Here is a 17,218-nt window from a genome sequence, read left to right on the forward strand (position 1 = left end):
GCTCGTGACTGGCTGCGAGGCGGCCCCACGCGCTCGGCCCCGCGGCGGTGCAGGCAGGGCGGGGGGGCGGGAGCGCAGTGGGACCCGGTGTGGCCGCCAGTCCCCTCCTCCCGCCCAGCACAGCTAGTGCGGACGCGCTCGCCGCGCCTGCCCGATCCCGCGCCCGCCTGCGCCGCCGCCAGGTCCCAGCCCGGGCTCCGCTCCCGCCCCCGCCCCTCTCTCGTCCCCCCCGCCGCCGCTGCAGTGCCTCCCCCGGCCTGGCGAGCGGTGCGCGGCGCCTGCAGCAGCAGGGGCGCGGCGGCTTCGCCCGCGGCCACCTCCCCTTCCCCCCGCCGCGTGTCTGCCCCGGGGCGCTCGTGTCCCCTCCCCACAGCTCCGCCGCCTCCCCGCGCCCCTCGCTGCCGCGGCCGGGGAGGGGGGCGGGAGGCTGAAGAGGCGGGAGAAGGGGGCGGTGTGCGAGAGGAGGCGGGGAGCGAGGGTGGCGGCGGCGGGCAGGTGAGGCAGGCGGCCATCCCGTTCCCCTTCCGCCCTCGGCCGCGGCGGCGGGCGCGGGTGTGCGGGGCGGCGGCCGCGCTCGGGCAGCGGAACCGGGTGGAGCGGCAGTGCCCGTCGGGCCGGGGGGGCGGGCGGGGGGCGGTGGAGCCGGGCCGGGCCGCTCTGGGGGCGGGGGGCACTGCGGTGTTGCAGCCGGGCGGTTTCGGGGCCGGGCGGGGCCGGCGCGACGCGGCGCCGCCCGCGGGGCAGACCCCGGCGGGGGGCGGGAGGAGCCCGGCTATGCTGCCGCCTTCGCACACGCTCCGCGAACTCCCTCGTCCTCGCCGAAAGCCGTAACATTCCTTCCTCCCCCCTCCCCCCCCCCCCCCCCCCCGCCCCATTCCTCCTTTATGTGAAGAAAACTCGATTGGATGTAATGCATTTCCGTGGGGTCGGAAGAAAGTCCTGCCTGCTGGATCTGGTTTAGACGCCCCGACAGAAAAGGTAAATTAAATAGGGAAGGCTCGGGGAGCAGCAGCAACAAAAACGACAGAAAAATCCTTCCTCTGCGAAGGGGGTGGGGAAAAAGGAAGGAGTTCACGCCTCATTTTGATATCCTGTTTTTGGCCTTTATTTTTCTCTGTTTTCCGCCTTGCATAGTTTAGCTGCCCTTTGTGTTTCTCCCCCTCTCGTCGAAACGCTGCCTTTGTGAACGTAGTCGCTGGTTTCATGGAGGCTTAGGAAAGAGTTTGGGGAAACCGAAAGTTTTTAATCTCCTAGGACACAGAAGTTTCTTTGTTTGATCCCAGAAGGTACTAAGCTGAAACTGCTGGACTCCGTGATTGCTGCTTCAGCTCCTTCTCTTCCAAAACGTTTGGTAACCCTGCAAATATAATTAAGTTACCGGGAAATGAGAAAGTCCTAAAGCAGGAGGTGATATCTTTTATTTAATCGAATGATCTTGAGCCTTCTCGCTCCCTGTGTCTGCCTTGTTTTCTGGAATATCTCTGAATGTCTGGCCGGACTTCTTCAAGATTGCTGTTAAGTTTCTTTATAAAAATATGCCCCCCTGGTCCTCTATAAATGTCGCAGTTTTCCCCCTCGACTGCTGCCACCACTTCTTCCTCTTTGCCCCCTCTCTGTTCTCAAGGTGACGAGTTGGACTGCATATTTTTCGGCCTGTCTAGCAGAAGTCTGTATTGCATTTTGATCTTTGAAAAGTGTATCTTAAGAACCTTAGTTTAAAACAAAATAGAAAACAAGACCAAAACAGCTAGCTAGTTGTCTGACTTCTTAGTACACGCAATTGAACTTGCAAGTTAATGTAGCCTTGTTTGGTTTTGATGACCACTTTCCCCTTCATAATTCTTGAAAGAACTTCATTTTGAAGCTGTTGAAGGGGAAACTAAATATGAAGTTTTGGTGTAGGGTGCTGATGTTTTTTATGCCGACTAACTAGTTGCATTTAGTGAAGGCAGTATTGCTCACCACAGGTTTATTTCCCATGCCTCAAAGAGCCAATTATCGGTTAGTTTTCGTGAAGAATTTCTCATATTGTGAATGTTCAAAATGAGCTAGAAGCCATAGCTCTATAGTAGCTTGCTTGAATGTTTGTTCTTGTTTGAAGAAAAAATTTGTAATCCAGCTCCATCTGTTTGATATACTGAGAGGAAAAATGTTAATTGCCGAAAGTGGTTTCAATGGCTGATAGCAAATAAATAATTTGACTTCCAATTTATAGACTTGCCTTTCCAGGCAGCAGTAAGGGTTCCTAGGATTCAGAAAGGTCTGCACAAAATAAATGGTAGGGAACTTTGATTTCCTTATATGGCTGCTGCTTGGCAGAAAAGCAATACAGTCTAAATAGAGTAATCCTTTTACAAAGAATGATCCCTTTCCAGAGCAGGGTTTCAGTCCCAATAATGACTTGAGATTCTTGAGGGGAGGGTGAGAAATTGTAGCAGTGCATGACAAATTTAGTTGTAAACCACTATGTTAGTAATGAAGGCAATTTTGTGTCTTTTCAGACCTTTTGTGTTTCTCATGATGCACTTGATATTTTTCAGTGCCTTGGAGAAGAATAGTTCCTTGTAGTGGAGGCACAACTTTTTATGCTAGTGTTTTGTCATGATGGTAGCTATGGAGAAGGCCCTTTTTAATGTTGAAAGTGTAATTCAGTACTGCTTACAGCTAATAGTTATATCATAGAATGCCATCATGTCATTAACATAGTTTAGAAGTTACGAAGGGATGTATTCTTTCTTGAGATCAATGATCTCAACTAAAAATCAGTCTGACATTGATATTCATCTTACGAACAAAATTATTTAAGTTTACACATGGTAGCTCATGTGCTTGAAACAGCACTTTTATTGCTACCTGTCGATGGCTTGGGGAGATGTTCTTTTGACGTGGTGGTTCTTGCTCGTGAATTAAATTAAGCTCAACCGAACATTGCTAATTTTAAGAAGGTATGCTTGCAATCGTAGAGCTGGAAGTTATTGCATGTGGTATACCATGGAATGTGATTATCATTAGGATGATTATCATATTAGTAAAAATATGAATAGGACTGTCTTATGGATAAGCTGTGCAATAGATAATGTTGAGCGTGAATGTAGAGCTCTGTGGGGTATCAATTTGCACATCATATTCATATAGAGTTGATGAGGGTGCTCCATGGAGAAAATATTAATGATTGATAGTTGCTTAGTGTATTAAGCTGGTGGTCTAAGAAAACACTGTTATGATTCTCAGTGGAGTTTGTTCAGAGGCATAAAGAACCACACTTGGAAGATCAAAGCTAAGGAAAGGCGTGATCATATGTAACATGCATTATACGTAGCGTTTTAGCAGTAGGTTCTGGAAGTAGAAGGGAATGGGAGCAAATTCCTCAGCTTGGCTTTCCTGTAGAGCTGTAATGAATCATTGTCTGTCTGCTTTGCATTCTTGTTTTGTTTTTGTCTTTCCTGCTCCCAAGCAAAAAGGAAAATCTTTTAGGGAGAATGTTATGTAAAGATCAGATGGTGGATATGTCACAACTTCAGCAGATTCTCCCCATGGAGTAACCTGATCTGCTGAAGGTGTGCCTGACATTTAGTCCACATGGAGGAATTAGAAATCTAACCTTTTCCGTATGAGTAACTGGTTGAGTTGATGGAAGAGCTACTCTTATGGATATGAAAGTAATAGACTATATTCCTATGTGAGCATGCAGATGTTGATGGTGATAGTTGATACAGATAGTTAGATGAAAATTACCTGGAAAATGAAGATTTATAAACATTGCTGTTTTACCTTGTCAGTTTCTAAGTAAGTAAAACAGTGTGTCCGACAGTGCTTTTTTCATATCAGAATGAAAACATTGAGGGTAACATATATCAGTTTGAGTAGTAAATAGTCCTTAGATAACTATGTATGTGGGCTTTTTTTAAGCATTTTTTTGTTGTAAAAAGATTACTGAAATACAGCTTTCATGTTGAACTAGGAATACAATGTTCAGGTATTGCAAGTAAAATGTTAAGATTAGAAAGTAAGGATACTGATTTAGGGGAGATTTATGTATCTCATCTTCCACCTAATTAAAAATGGAAGAAATTATTATTGCTAAGTTGGAATCAATAGTATTTTTCTTACATAATAATCTCAGGATAACTAGGCTTTTTTGCTGTTCACCACCATTAGTTACCAGTGCTTTTTAAGATACTTGTTTCTCTGATGCTTAAATTTCAGTACAGGTATTTGAATTATTACGCTCTGCACATTCCCTAGAGGGAATACAGAAGCATGATATTTCAACACTAGGTTGCACCTTCCACCCTTAAAAATACATTGTGACTTTCCATAATTGGGAAAAATAAAGCCCAGGAAATCTCTGAATTTGGTTTAAATGAAACCAAACTGAAGTGTACTTAATGTGGGAGAACATCAACATTGCAACTGTCTTACCTAGGGTAGTTTAAATTGAAAAGTAGATTAGTTCTTTCTGTAACTGGAATTAATTTGTAGATACTTGATACTAAACGATCATTATATGTAGAAACAAGCAGTGATGATTAAGTGGAATCTGAGGACAGTGTGAACAATTTTGACAGCTGTGTCTGTCCTGGTAGTTGTAATAATATCAGAAGGTAACCAAACCTTTGAAGTCTCAATCTTGTTAGATAAGATGCTTTGTACTCTCCTTCCATCTTTATCCACTTCAGTAGATAGTGAATGGGGTGGCCACATTCTTCTCTTGTATTTTTGGCATGGCCAAGAAAACATAAGGTAACAAGTCTCTTACACAGCTTTGATTAAGGAGGAATGCCTTATGCCATCCTCTGTTCCGTATCTCGTCAATGATTAGGCACAGACTAACGATTGTTTATGACAGTAGGGACAACTGCTGTCCCTAGAAGAGCACAGCTACTGAAAAGATGGTCGTTCCAAAATGCACGACTTTTTTTCATAGTTGCTCAGTCTTAAATATCCAGTATTAAACAGTGTCGCATCTTTTGTAAATAGACTATGGTTTCTCAAACTTTTATATAATTTTTTTGTATGATTTAATTCTACAAGCGTAAAGTTATATTATATTTACAAAGTAAAACAACTGCTGAAAGTACATGTTCTTTAACGTTTCCTTACTTAGATGCACATTGTAAGAATAACAACTGGAAGAAACCGTAGATCAGTATTTCCATAGTATTCAGTTTGGAATTCACTGGATACATAAACTTCTTTACAAACAAAGTCTTCTAAGCACACTGAAGTCTCCGGATTTGTGCAGTTCAGTATGTACAGTGCTGTGATTCATGTCTTGTAGGCCCTGTCTTGAAGTTGGCTGGGGTGGAATGAACAGATATATATAGACACGGTCCAAGTAGTGAATACGTTGTCTGTTCTGGACTATCACATGCTTTCAGTGGGAGAGACTGCAGCTGTTTTGAGTAGAATTTCCTTTCTAGGAAGAAACAGGTAAGACAGAAATAGTTGTTTTAGGAGTGTTGAGTTCTCTTGAGCTTAAAATTACACTTCTGAAATAGATGGCTGGAGTATAATTGTCTTGCTGAGAGCTCCTAGTGCTCAATGGCTGCTTCTTGTGTCAATTGTCTGGGGCTAGCTTTAGGAATAGAAGAAACTTTGAGGTGGTTTGAAGTGTTAGTAAAAGATACAAACACTTGAAAAGCTTAGAATTTAAGTCTTAATTTGGAATGGATGATATTTTCCTGTGAAGTGGCCAAGGCCCTATTCTCTTTGCTGGGGAAAGCTCCATTGCTACTAAATAAACTCAAAGTACTTGAAGTTCTGTTAGTATATTAAAGGTAGCTGCAGAAGGATGGTCTTGGTTTTTAAAAGTACTGTGCTTTTAGTTTTACTGCTGCCTTTGAAGCCTTCTCACTAGTTTTTCAACTCTGGTTGGCATGAGAAGTTCCTGTAGCAGCTGCATAAGGGGCTTCATCTTCCCAGACAGTTCTGGAAGAGAAGTTTCATGTTCTTCCTTAGTCTTCTTTCACATGATGTAAGGTCTGTGATTTGTAGAATTTATTTCTTCAGTCTTCTTTGCCCTTCTTAATCTTGGAGTTTTTCACCACGTGTTCCAAAACTTCCAAGTTTTAAGGAAGAGAGGGCATATAGATGCTTTGAGCTACATCAGTGCTCTAGACAAACATCTGAAATGCAATGCCAGATGCCTGTGAATGTCAGTCCCAGACATCCAATGACTGTGGATGTCATTGTAAGTGTTTGAATGGTGGAAAGTGTTTCCAAGCTTGTCTGGAAGACTTCTGGTAGACTGCTAAATTTTGAGAGCTGCTGCTTTTCCCCAATATGTGATTGTAGTCTTTCTGGCATTACTCTCTCAGAGGGGAGGAATGATAGTTTAGAAGATCAACTGTATTGTCAACAATTTTGTCAAATTACTACAGGTCTCCTCTACTTACAGGTAACCCTGAAGATAGGATGGATTTTTATATTTGAAACTGGATATTGGAGAACATTTACTAATGCAAATTGCAGTTTTGTTTTGTTTTGTTTTGTTTTTTCCACTGTGGAAACATTATGCTTAATAGTCTGTAAGTGCTTGTGCACACTCATGGTTAAAACAACAGTAGTATATACAAGGCTGAGGCCTGTATTTTCAATGAAACTAAACTGAAAAGTGTGTCAGCATAGCAGTCTAAATGTTTTGTGACTTAAACGCTTTGTAAATGTTCACTTTCCATGCTCATGCTATTGAGCATAATATGTAGGTGTTGAATTTACTTAGTTTCCACTTTGGCCTTTGAGATAGGTGTACCTGGAAGAGGAGGTGCATGTGCATGTAGCAGATAATGTTCGCCGATGCCCTGCTGCTGGTATGTTTGCTTGCTGTGGCATGTTAGTCTGTGGTGACCTGGAATGTGAGCTTGGTAGTTAGCTCCTTTTAGGAGAACATACTCATTTTGGGTTTCTTCTGGTTACATAATTCTGAGGTGCTATATATTTGTGGGGGATTGGCAATAAAATTTGACACTGACAGAGAAAATTGAAAAGTTCACATCTTTCTCTTTCATTGCTATTCAGTCTTTCTAAAATTTATTTCTGTTGTGCTTTAGTAAACATACACAAGGTTATTTATTTTAAGTAATTACTTAGTTATTTAGTAGATTTTTGTGGAGTTAGAGGGAATTGTATGTAGAGTGCTAGAAAATGATATTTGGAACAAACCTACAGTTTCACTTGTGACTTCTGTTAGGTCACTTTTGTTGGTTCACATGCAGGTTTTGGGAAACTATTAAAAACAAGGTAACAAATATTAGGGATTCAACTCTTAAATAAGAGGAGGTGAGATTAAACATGTCTCTTTGCATCCTTTCTCTTAATGTGACAGGAAGGGAAAATCAAATGAAATTTATAATTTGTCAGTCCGTCTGGCTGTGATCCTGGTGGATAAGATTAGAAACATTAATATGAAGGAAGGAAAAACGCCCAGAGCTTTATTATTTTACTATACTATTGTTTCACTATAGTGCATCTTAGGAGAGATTTTTTTTCCTGAACAATATTTTGTGAGGGAGTGAGCTTTCTGTGGCTGTTAGAGAATCCTATTCTTCCAGTGTGTTATCCTTAAACTGCATGTTAAGGCTTTGGGTCTGGTACAAGAAATTTCATCCAACTAGATAAAAATATAAACAATACAAGTACTAGAAAAGCAAGATATACTTAAAATGGATTTTAGTAGACTTAGATGGGAATAATTTATTCTTTTGCTTGTATTTGTCTGGGTGAGTTTGTCAGTTTTTCAGGGAGCATTTATTTTGTCTTGCTTTACTGAAACAAAGCAAAAGAAATGCTGAGGATCAGGGCATTACTGTGTGCTTTTGCAATGCTGCTCTTACTAGGGAAAGACTGTAGAGCAGACAAACATATCTGTGGAATTTTCCTGTGGGAAATCTGTGGGATCTGTGGGAGAGGTGTTGTAAAGATTTCAAATGTCCTGTAGCCTTTCGTGACATCAGTGTTACTGAATTGGTTTTGCAGCTGCAGGTGGTGACACATTGAGGGAAAGGTTACGACCTTGTCAATGGAGCAGGTTAGAAGAAAATGTTAGGGGATGGGAGAGAATCATGTCTTCAATATTTTTTTTCCTCATCCTCTCTCTTACTTTGCTTCTCCCTTTACATAAACCAACCAATGAAGAACCAACAAATTATTCCTTTAACTTTTAAACACAGTGCTTTCTCTCATCTGCGGAGCGAGTCCCTGCTTATTTCCACAAACTTAAATATATATGTCTCATTTTAGGTCCATAGTTCACCCATCATTCCATTGGTGTTAAGTTTTGACCAAGCTTTAAGTTTCAGCTTCAGAGTATGAAATATCTACAGAGGAGTAACCTTCCCTCAAAATCAGAATGGTACTCATTTTCCCCAATCTTGTATTAACTTGATTTTGATCTTTGAGAAGTCTGAAGAGAAGTACACACTGGGCAATTCACAATATTCGAAATAACAGCTGTGAAATTCTCTGAAATTCCTACATTGTGCTCTTCAGTCACTTTTTCCTGTTCTGAGAAAAAGAGGGTGACATGTTAATAGCAAATCAGCATGACACTGTCCCACTTTTTACTTCAGTAGTGTCAAAGGAGTATTGTACCTCTATTTTTTTCTCTTGCTGGAAAGCACAGGATGTCAGAAATTAAGTAACACTTTGAGTTATTATTAAATCAACTTTGAATGCAGTTTTGAGGCTGTAATTAGCATTGTGATGAGAAGGAAGACTCTTAGTTCTACTTAAACCTCCTGTCAGGTGAAAAACTTTTTTCTGACTTCAGATAGTTAATTATTATCTTGAACTATGTTGAAAGCAGCACTTTTAGAGAAAATGTATTTAAATATAATTATCTAACTTTCAAGTTATTCTTAAAATTTTTATTGTAAGCAGTAAACTATTGTTCTTCCCTTTCTAAAGAGGCAAAAATACTTTGGAAACCATTCAAGAATAGCCTTCTGTTAGTTTGGTTTTATCAGTTGCTTATCTCATCTCCAGAATGCCTGATGTAGTAAAATAAAAATAGCAGCTCTTTTTTCTTTAATCATCATCCATTGACTTAGAGGAACACAACACCAAGGAAAAAGAAAAATGATTTAGTACAAAAATACTAGCTTAAATGTTTCATCACTGTGTTGGGAGTAAAAACAGATTATTAATTGGCAAAAATCAAATGTGCATTGTGAGAGAAAAGCTGAGTAAATAGAGGACAAGAATAATGGTGCTTAGCCACATGGAAATATGAAGAGTGGTGTAGTTCGAACCACAGCCAATGCAGAGAGGAGTAATTCTGGTGCATCACAGTTATGAGCAACTAATTGGAGTGTATCAGGATCTGTGTATCAGTTGTAAAATTAATGCAGAGAAAAAACAATAGGCAGAGGTACAGTTCAGGGGTTTCTTTATTTGTCCAGGACAGGAAGTCCTAAAACTGCTGAGAATAATGTATAAACAAAAACCAAACTGGCTTAAGGTGAATGACACTTAGTAGACGGAGACGTAAGTGTTTAATTAAAGATGGAAGACTTATAAAGTGAAATGGAAGTCTGGTTCTATATACTGTTTCTCTAAAGTAGTAACTTCCATTAGAGCACTGCATAGTCTTTTAAGTGTCAGGGTGTGTATTTATTTGTGTTTTTGGTAGGATGTATTTTTTTGAAATCTGCCAAATTCAAAACAGGGAATATACATATCTGCATGTACTTCTCTTTTGCACTCTGATCTATGAATGTGTTTCCACGTGTGTTCCTGTTACCATATAGTCTGTGTAACCCTGGATTTGGTGCAATAGTGTTTCTAATTTTGGTCACTAGAGAGTTTTGAGTGTGATTCTTTCTTCCCCTCCCATGTACTCAACATCTGCTTACTTTGTGTCTTCAGGTATTATATTGTTTGGGGCCTGCTGTCTTCTTCTGACCTCTGTTGTTTGATCCATCCTACCTTTAGGTAGGAATTCTGGCAATTACTTTTTGGGGGGAAGTGCTGTAAAGCAGGGCATCAGGGGCTGTTTTGTTTTTGTATGTAGACTACGCAGTTTATCAAGCAAACCAGAAAATTAAGTAACGGGAAATTTTATGGTAAGAAGTGGTCTCCTTTTTTATTATTATTTTTTTCCTTTTTCTGTTTTCATTTGTGCTGAACAATAGTTCAACAAATAACTTCAGATTGTCTGAAGTTATCTGCAGGCACTTATGTGGAGGGTTTAGTTAATAGATGAGAACTTTTCTTGTGTATTGAAATAATGCATATGTACAGCAGTGCAGCTTGCTTATCAAAAAGTTTGATGTCTGCTGCAGATGTCCGCATAGTCTTAAGGAGTGGCTTCCTGGCTGCATTGTACATGAAGTGCCAAACACTGAGAGGAGTTTTGTTCTGGAATGCCAAATTACTTAAATCCATTCAGGAAGCAACATATGTCAAAGGAATAAAAATATCATACTCATGTGAAACAGAATATGGTAGTTATGTTTTTCAAACCTATTTTATTTCCTGAATTAAGGAGTTAAAAAGGACTTCTTGTATTGAGGATAGTATTAAATAGTAACTGCTGACTTTCAGCATTTTTGCTGCTGTTTGTTTCCCCATCCCCTATTTTTACTTTTGATTAACATATACTATAGATGGAAACTGAAACAAGCGTTCTATCAGTAGGGTTGCTCTATAGGAAAAAGAGAATTATTTATTCTTCCTTGGATATCTAGGCCTGTGCACAGCATAGAGTTTTGGTGGGTGGTTTGGGTTTTTTTGGTTGGTTGAAGAGGTTTTTTTTTGATGTGTTGTTTTTTTTTTTCCTTAGGGCACTGTGAGAGATGTATGTAATTGCTTGATACTGCAGGTAGAAACCAGGGTTGATGAAAATAAAAAATGAGCAGTAAAGTATTTTTCTTCTCTCCAATACCTAATTCCCACAAGTTCTCAAGACAGGGAGTAAGAACATTTACAACTAATAGCTGCAAATATTGCAGGATTTTATTATTATAAAGAAACAAGCCCAAGGCCAAGCATTTTGTTGCATATTATTCCTTGTTTGCAAAGGAGGTGGCAGTCACATCGATTTCTCGTTTGGAAGGCAAAGATATTAAAAATTGCATTGACAGAAAAATACGTGTCTCTCTAGAAGCTGTAATTCATCTGACCAGTTTCTAACTAGTATTTTGTGTACATTTTTCTTATCTGAAATAATTTTATAGCCTTTATTTTATAGCTGTCTTAAACCCACAGGAATGAAGTACGTATCTTTTTAAAGCAATTTTGCATGTCCTTTCTGAATGTTTTCTCTTGTTTGTTCTTTCTTTTCAATCACTATGATTAGGCATAGAGTTAAAAATTAACTTCAGTGAATTAACTTGCATCATGTCCTTATTCTTGTTCTGTCTTGTGTAAGAAGTGAGAGATCCCTGAAAGAGGAGAGAGTGAGGGCAAGTGTTTTATTTCCATAGCTGTGAAAGGCATGGATTTATTTAAATAAAGCATTTAACAATAAAGTAGCTTCATGTGAAGCAGAGGCCATAATTACTATAATTTTTGTGCTTTTTCTTGGATTTTAAGAGCTTGGTTGTGAACCATGATTGGAAGCTTGATATGCTCCTGTTTCCTGGATTGAAAGGGGAGATGCTGGTGGGGATTTTTTTAATTTTAAATTCTACTCCCTGAGATTTTTGGCTGTCCCATGGTAATGGTACCACCACTTAAAGACGTGCTCGTCTGCTGAGAGTTGAGGCAACTTCTGGATTGCCTCTCTGTGTCTAGATCTGAGTCAGCTGGATTATCATAGGCTTTTGTATTTGGTTCTGGCAGTCCACCAGTCTTCCCTCATTATGGTGTGTGTTAGTTTGACTGGTCTCAGCCTTCTTTGGGGTAGTTATGAGAAAATCTATAGGAACATGTTCAGGTATACAAGAAATTTCTTCTTCCTCAGCCTTCATTCTCCTGTGAAGTGTGGTGTTTATCTTCATTGTAGTAACCAAGTTTTGTGTTTCATGAAGGAGTAGTGGTCCTGCTAACCAAAGAGAGGCCTGACCTGATCAAGGACAATTAATTCCAGTGTTTCTGCTTGTCTCCCAGGTGTCAATGGCTACAGCAGTGCTCTAGCTATTGAATTGTAGGAAGTACCAGAAGTAGTAGCACAAAGAAATGTTCTGCCAGGCCTATGTTTTCCTTCTGTCCTTTTGTGTATCAGAAGTGTACTTCCAGTGTATCATGGCAAGCATCTGTGGGTGTCACCATCCTCCCCACACCTTAGAGCTGTCTGTTATTTCTGTTGAGTCCGGCCTGGTTTACTGATGTTTTCAGTATGAAATATCAAGTTAAAACCTTACTTGCACTTCAGCCCTTGTCATCATTAGTAACTGGAATTAATTTTCAAATGGATTTGGAAATTAGTTCATGCATCTGTGTTCAAGTTGCACTTGCTACTATCTTAGTGTTAATGCAATTCCACGAAGCCTAATCTTTACACAAATTTGGGTTTTGCTGTTTGGAACCTGTAAATGTCACAAATTGCTGTATATTTGCAACTGTTATGATATGTTGTCTTTTCTCTCTCTTTGACCAACCTAAACTCTCGTCAAAGCACTTGTCATTTCTAGTTTTAATAGACAAGTATCTAGAGAGGTTTTTTACTTCCTTGGCACTTGTTCCGATTTTTTCCCTAAGATCTGTTTTTCCTAAGATTTTACATGTTGATGGCATTGTAAATATCTCTTTTATACCTCTCCATTAAGCAGTTGTGTTGTTTTATTTTATTTTTGATTAGTGTTATTTTAAAGTACTTTTAAATTTAATTTTACTGTGATTTAATTAGCCATAACATATAATTGTTGTGACTTTTAAAAGCATATTGACTGTTGTACTTTGTTTCATCCTTTCTTGATTTCTTCCTTCTCCTTAGGCTCTCCAAGACCTTGATAATGTTGACTTGGGAGCAGACTAAAAGACAACATCCTGGAAGAATTACTATTTTTTAAAAATTAATTTAATTTTTTAGAATAATTTTTTTAATTAAAAAGAAGCTGTTTCCATATCTTCCTATCAGGATTTACTGTTAAGCATGTTTTTCAGGTGCGTGACTTGTAGTTAATGAATTAGTAGCAGAGGCTGTAGAAGAGGAATTTGGATGAGAAACTTGGGTGCCCTGTAGAGGCTGGTTTCATCCATAGCAATTAATAGTCTTGCTTTAAATCTAAACACATGAAGGTTAACAGAAACTGTCTTATTTAATGGATTTCTTATAGGAAAAATCACCTTTACCATTAAGATTGGAAGTAGGCTGCATTCTGCTGTAGGTAATGGCATCTCCTGCTATAAAGTGGCAGTTTCTGATGCTCTAATAAGCTTGAGGTGCATTTTGTGCATCTTCACTTAGATTTTAAGAGCAGTGGGACAGATGCATCTAGAGCAGTGGCACTGTTTTGTATATAAATATAAATTTTTCTTTTTACAAATCTATTCAGTATATCTATTAATGGTTTGAATTACAGGTTGATATTCATTGAATATTTTTCTAAATGTTTTTTAATCTTAATATTACAATCAGGTCAAAGTGAACAACTGACACTTTTTATCATTATTACTTCTTGATGGCACCTTCTTATATTGGTCACTTTGGAATTTAGAAGGTTTTTTTTTTTGTTAAAGTAAGTTTTTTTTGGAAAGTAAGTGCATGTTGGTTTTTAACTTACTTGGGAATGATGGTCTATATACTTTTGTGCACTTCAGTCTCATTCTGTCAAGCCTTCTATAAATTCAAAGCATTGCTGTGTAGGAAAGTGATTGACTTTTTGTTGCAAAAACACGCACAGCACTTCCCGAGCAAGGTTGTCTTGCAGTTTAGACCACATCCTGTAAATATTTTTTTCAGTTCTGTAGAAGACTACCTGCTGATACAGTCACTGTCTGGACCATAACTGTTTACTGAATTGACTTACCATCTTTGCTTCTTCTTGGTTGCCTCTAGATATTTAGCATGGTTAATCTTGTTTGTTTGTTTGTTTGTTTTAATTACTCGTCCTTGTAACCTCCACCAAAACTATCAAGCTGATCTAAATAGAAAAAAGTTCTCCCCTGATGTCTTGCAAGGTTAGGGTTTTTGAATCAGTTACTAGTTGGACCTGTGGTGGGGTTGTGCAAACCCGAGATTTAATAAAAGGCAGGTCTGAGGGGAAAGCAGGGAGTACTCTTTCTTCAGCAGGCTCTAGTTTGAATTTAGCATAATAGAGATTGACTTGCCTTTTGAGTTCCAACAGCTGCTGATTTGGAATAGTCTTTCACTTAGTCACGGTAAATGTAAATGTTGCTGTTCATCATCAATGATCTGATCCTTGATAATATGTCCATAAAAGTCAAAAGTGCAGTTAAACTCTGGGATACTTACTCAGCTGTATCTCTTTTGGGGCAGATTTAAAGCGTACCACATCCCCTCTTTACTACTTTTTCTTGCCGTAGGCATGTTGACTTTGAGACTTGAGGCAGTAGGCTGGGAATTTCATGTCTATCTGTAAAATGTTTTTTAGTTGCTACAAGAATGGGAAATAACTAACCATTGTAAGAACTCAAGTTGGATAAGGAGAAGAAACAGTGAATTCATTTTCCCTTAAAAGCTCTTTTGCAGAGCACTTGCTTTTGAGACTTATGTACCGAGTTTCTTTAGTTCCTAGGGATTTCTGGTGGCTTTGTATTTTTAATTGTCTAGGGGGATCTTTTGATTGAAATGTGTAGGTCAGCAGAGTTTGAATGTGGCATGCTCTGGCTTCAGATTAGACCTTAAGGCTGGCGTAAATGGTGAACTAGCAGTTGGTATGGTTAGTAAACAAGTTATGTATTATCATAAGTAGAATGATGGACTCACAAATGTCTGTCACAGTGTGGGATACCATTACAGTATTTTACTGTTTCATTTCAGATGGACAGTGTAGAATCACCTTCATTCATGGAGGGAATAAAAGTGCATTGTGATTTAGGGGCAAGGAATGAAAAACTAAAAGACATTTAGCTTTGCCATTCTAAAATCTTCTGGAAAGTTTGCCATTTGGGCATGGAGGTGCTCTGTGGCTCTATTGTGGGGCCATGCATGGTAGCCTCACTTGGCTGGACTGCACTCATGAAGTGCAGATGGCAAAACTTCTGATCTTCCCCTCTGCTCTCCAGAAAGGCCAAGCCCATACAGTGCGGATGAGTTGACACTGATGAGGTAAACAGCAACAGCTGGTGCCTGTGGTGTTACCCATTTTTTAAGACTCTCTGATACTGTGCTTATCTCTACTTCTCTGAGGAGACTAGAGTGCAGTGATCTATAAAAGCACTAGTGAGTTTAAAATTTATTTCTTGTTAGCTGAGTTTAAATTGCTCCCTGCAATGCATTTCTTAGAGCCATTACATGAGAAACCTTTAAACTGAGTTGTGTAGTTTTTTTCCTTCTTCAGGCACACCAGTCTTTTAGCATCAATTACTTCTGCGAGAGAGCTTAGCTGGACATTGCCTGCTTACTGGAATGGTTAGGTGTCAAATGGATAGTTCTGAACACATTCTTAAGCATTTACACTATTTCTCATGACAGTAGTTGTCTGTTTGTATGTTCTGCTCTTTAATCTGCAAAATAACTGCTTATCATCTTGTTGATTGAAAAGTATTTGATGTAGCACATGAGGGGAAACAGTGATTGATGGAAGATAATTTCTCTTCCTAGGATTCAAAGATGGAAAAGAAGCTCAGCAGAATATATTATGTCCTAAATTATCTTGAATATTGTATTTGAGAGGATAACTTGTGTTTTAGGCTTTTTCTTTCAAATTATGTAGTACAAGGATTAAGCTATGCAGGATTTAGAGATAGTGAATTCTTACCTAAAGGTATTTTCCAAGTTATGATCTTCTGCATGCTTGAGAGGAACTACTGTAATGATATTAAGTTCTATGGGACTGAAATTTTGAAAATGTGCAGAGGATTTGTTTTCCTTCCTCCCACCCTAGACCGAAAATATACTATGATTTTTTCTTGAATGCATTCACAGTCTTGTTAAGAACTAAAAAACTAGGAAGTGTCTGTTCACCTTGCAAATGAGCATGAAACAGTTGCACATTTTTTCATATTCCCATCATTTATCTACTTCATTTGGGAGAGTCTATCTGTAATAAGAATCTGGAATGTGGTAATTTGGAATGGACTTTGAACCTGAGAGCAAGTGTATCTTTTGGTACAATTTCATATTTTTACTAATCTCTCCCCCTCCAAGTGAATATGTGACTGAAATACTACCAACTGTATTCACTGTTTCTGTTTTTTAAGTTATCTTTCTGCTGGATTTTTCATCTTAAAACACTAAGTTTTTGAAGGGTTTTTTGATGCTGTAGTTTTGGGGTCTTGGGTGAGGAGTCAGAGACTCTGAGGGACTGGAGTCTAGTTTCAGTGCAGCTACTGTGTCTTAAAATGCTGGGCAGAAAAGGCCTGTGAAAGATAACTGTGTATATATATATCTACATTTATTCTGCGGAGTGATTAGAATATAAATTGGACACTGCCTTTTAGGTGTATGTGCATATATTTGTATCATGGTGTCTTGAAATAAGAGGGGAAAATAGGTGTTTTAAGATCCAAAATAAAATTGACTCCCTCTCCTAAGATCATGCATTTTCTGGTATCAGTCCTGGTACTTGGATATGAACTATGAGTCTTGTATGCTGGAGTAATAGCTAGTAGTGAAGCAGAGCTTAGTGAGATTAACACATACTGCTGAAGAGGGTTCCTTTCCTCTCTTCCCCTTGAGTCATTCATCTGGAGAAGAATTTAGGATCCAATGTCAAATTCACTGTTTAGGTTGTGTACAAATTAGTCCAGTTACTCATCATCAAGTACTTAAGCTCACAAAGTACCTGTAAATTGATGCCATCTCCTGCCGATCACCCAACTTCCAATAACCAGATGATCTGTTAACACTTTGAGGGATAGTAGCCAACTAAAAACAACTTCTTGTAATATAGGCTAATTATTTTTGTGTTATCTGTAATAATATGCATCCTCTGTCCCACTTAATTTGAAAATAATCAGATGTACAAAATATTTACTTGCTTTCAGAAAGTAATTGTGGAGAGCATTTAATTTTTTTATTGTTCGCACCCTACATTATTCTGCATTAATATAGCTGCTAAATTATTGATTTTGTATGTGCACTCCTAGTAATTATGCTCATTAATTCATAGGTTCTTATGTTTCTCTTATTTGAGACTTTGGATTCAGC

At 39.0% G+C, this 17,218-nt stretch overlaps 1 protein-coding gene across 6 annotated transcripts in view; it reads left to right on the forward strand.

Annotated features, from left to right (window-relative positions):
* The first annotated feature begins 436 nt into the window (after positions 1–436).
* ERBIN (erbb2 interacting protein) overlaps positions 437–17,218 on the forward strand; it is a 108,811-nt gene continuing 92,029 nt past the window's right edge. For 5 of the 6 annotated variants that reach the window (XM_027732358.2, XM_027732357.2, XM_027732359.2 and 2 more), the window contains exon 1: positions 961–978. The gene's annotated coding sequence lies outside the window, so the exon portion shown is untranslated. Of the gene's footprint in view, positions 496–892; positions 979–17,218 lie in introns of those variants that run through there. The other variant, XM_027732362.2, reaches the window with a different exon arrangement.

Source organism: Pipra filicauda, unplaced genomic scaffold, assembly GCF_003945595.2.
Source record: "Pipra filicauda isolate LSUMZ 115617 unplaced genomic scaffold, ASM394559v2 scaffold34_size3990699_pilon, whole genome shotgun sequence".
In the NCBI taxonomy this organism is placed as follows: domain Eukaryota; kingdom Metazoa; phylum Chordata; class Aves; order Passeriformes; family Pipridae; genus Pipra; species Pipra filicauda.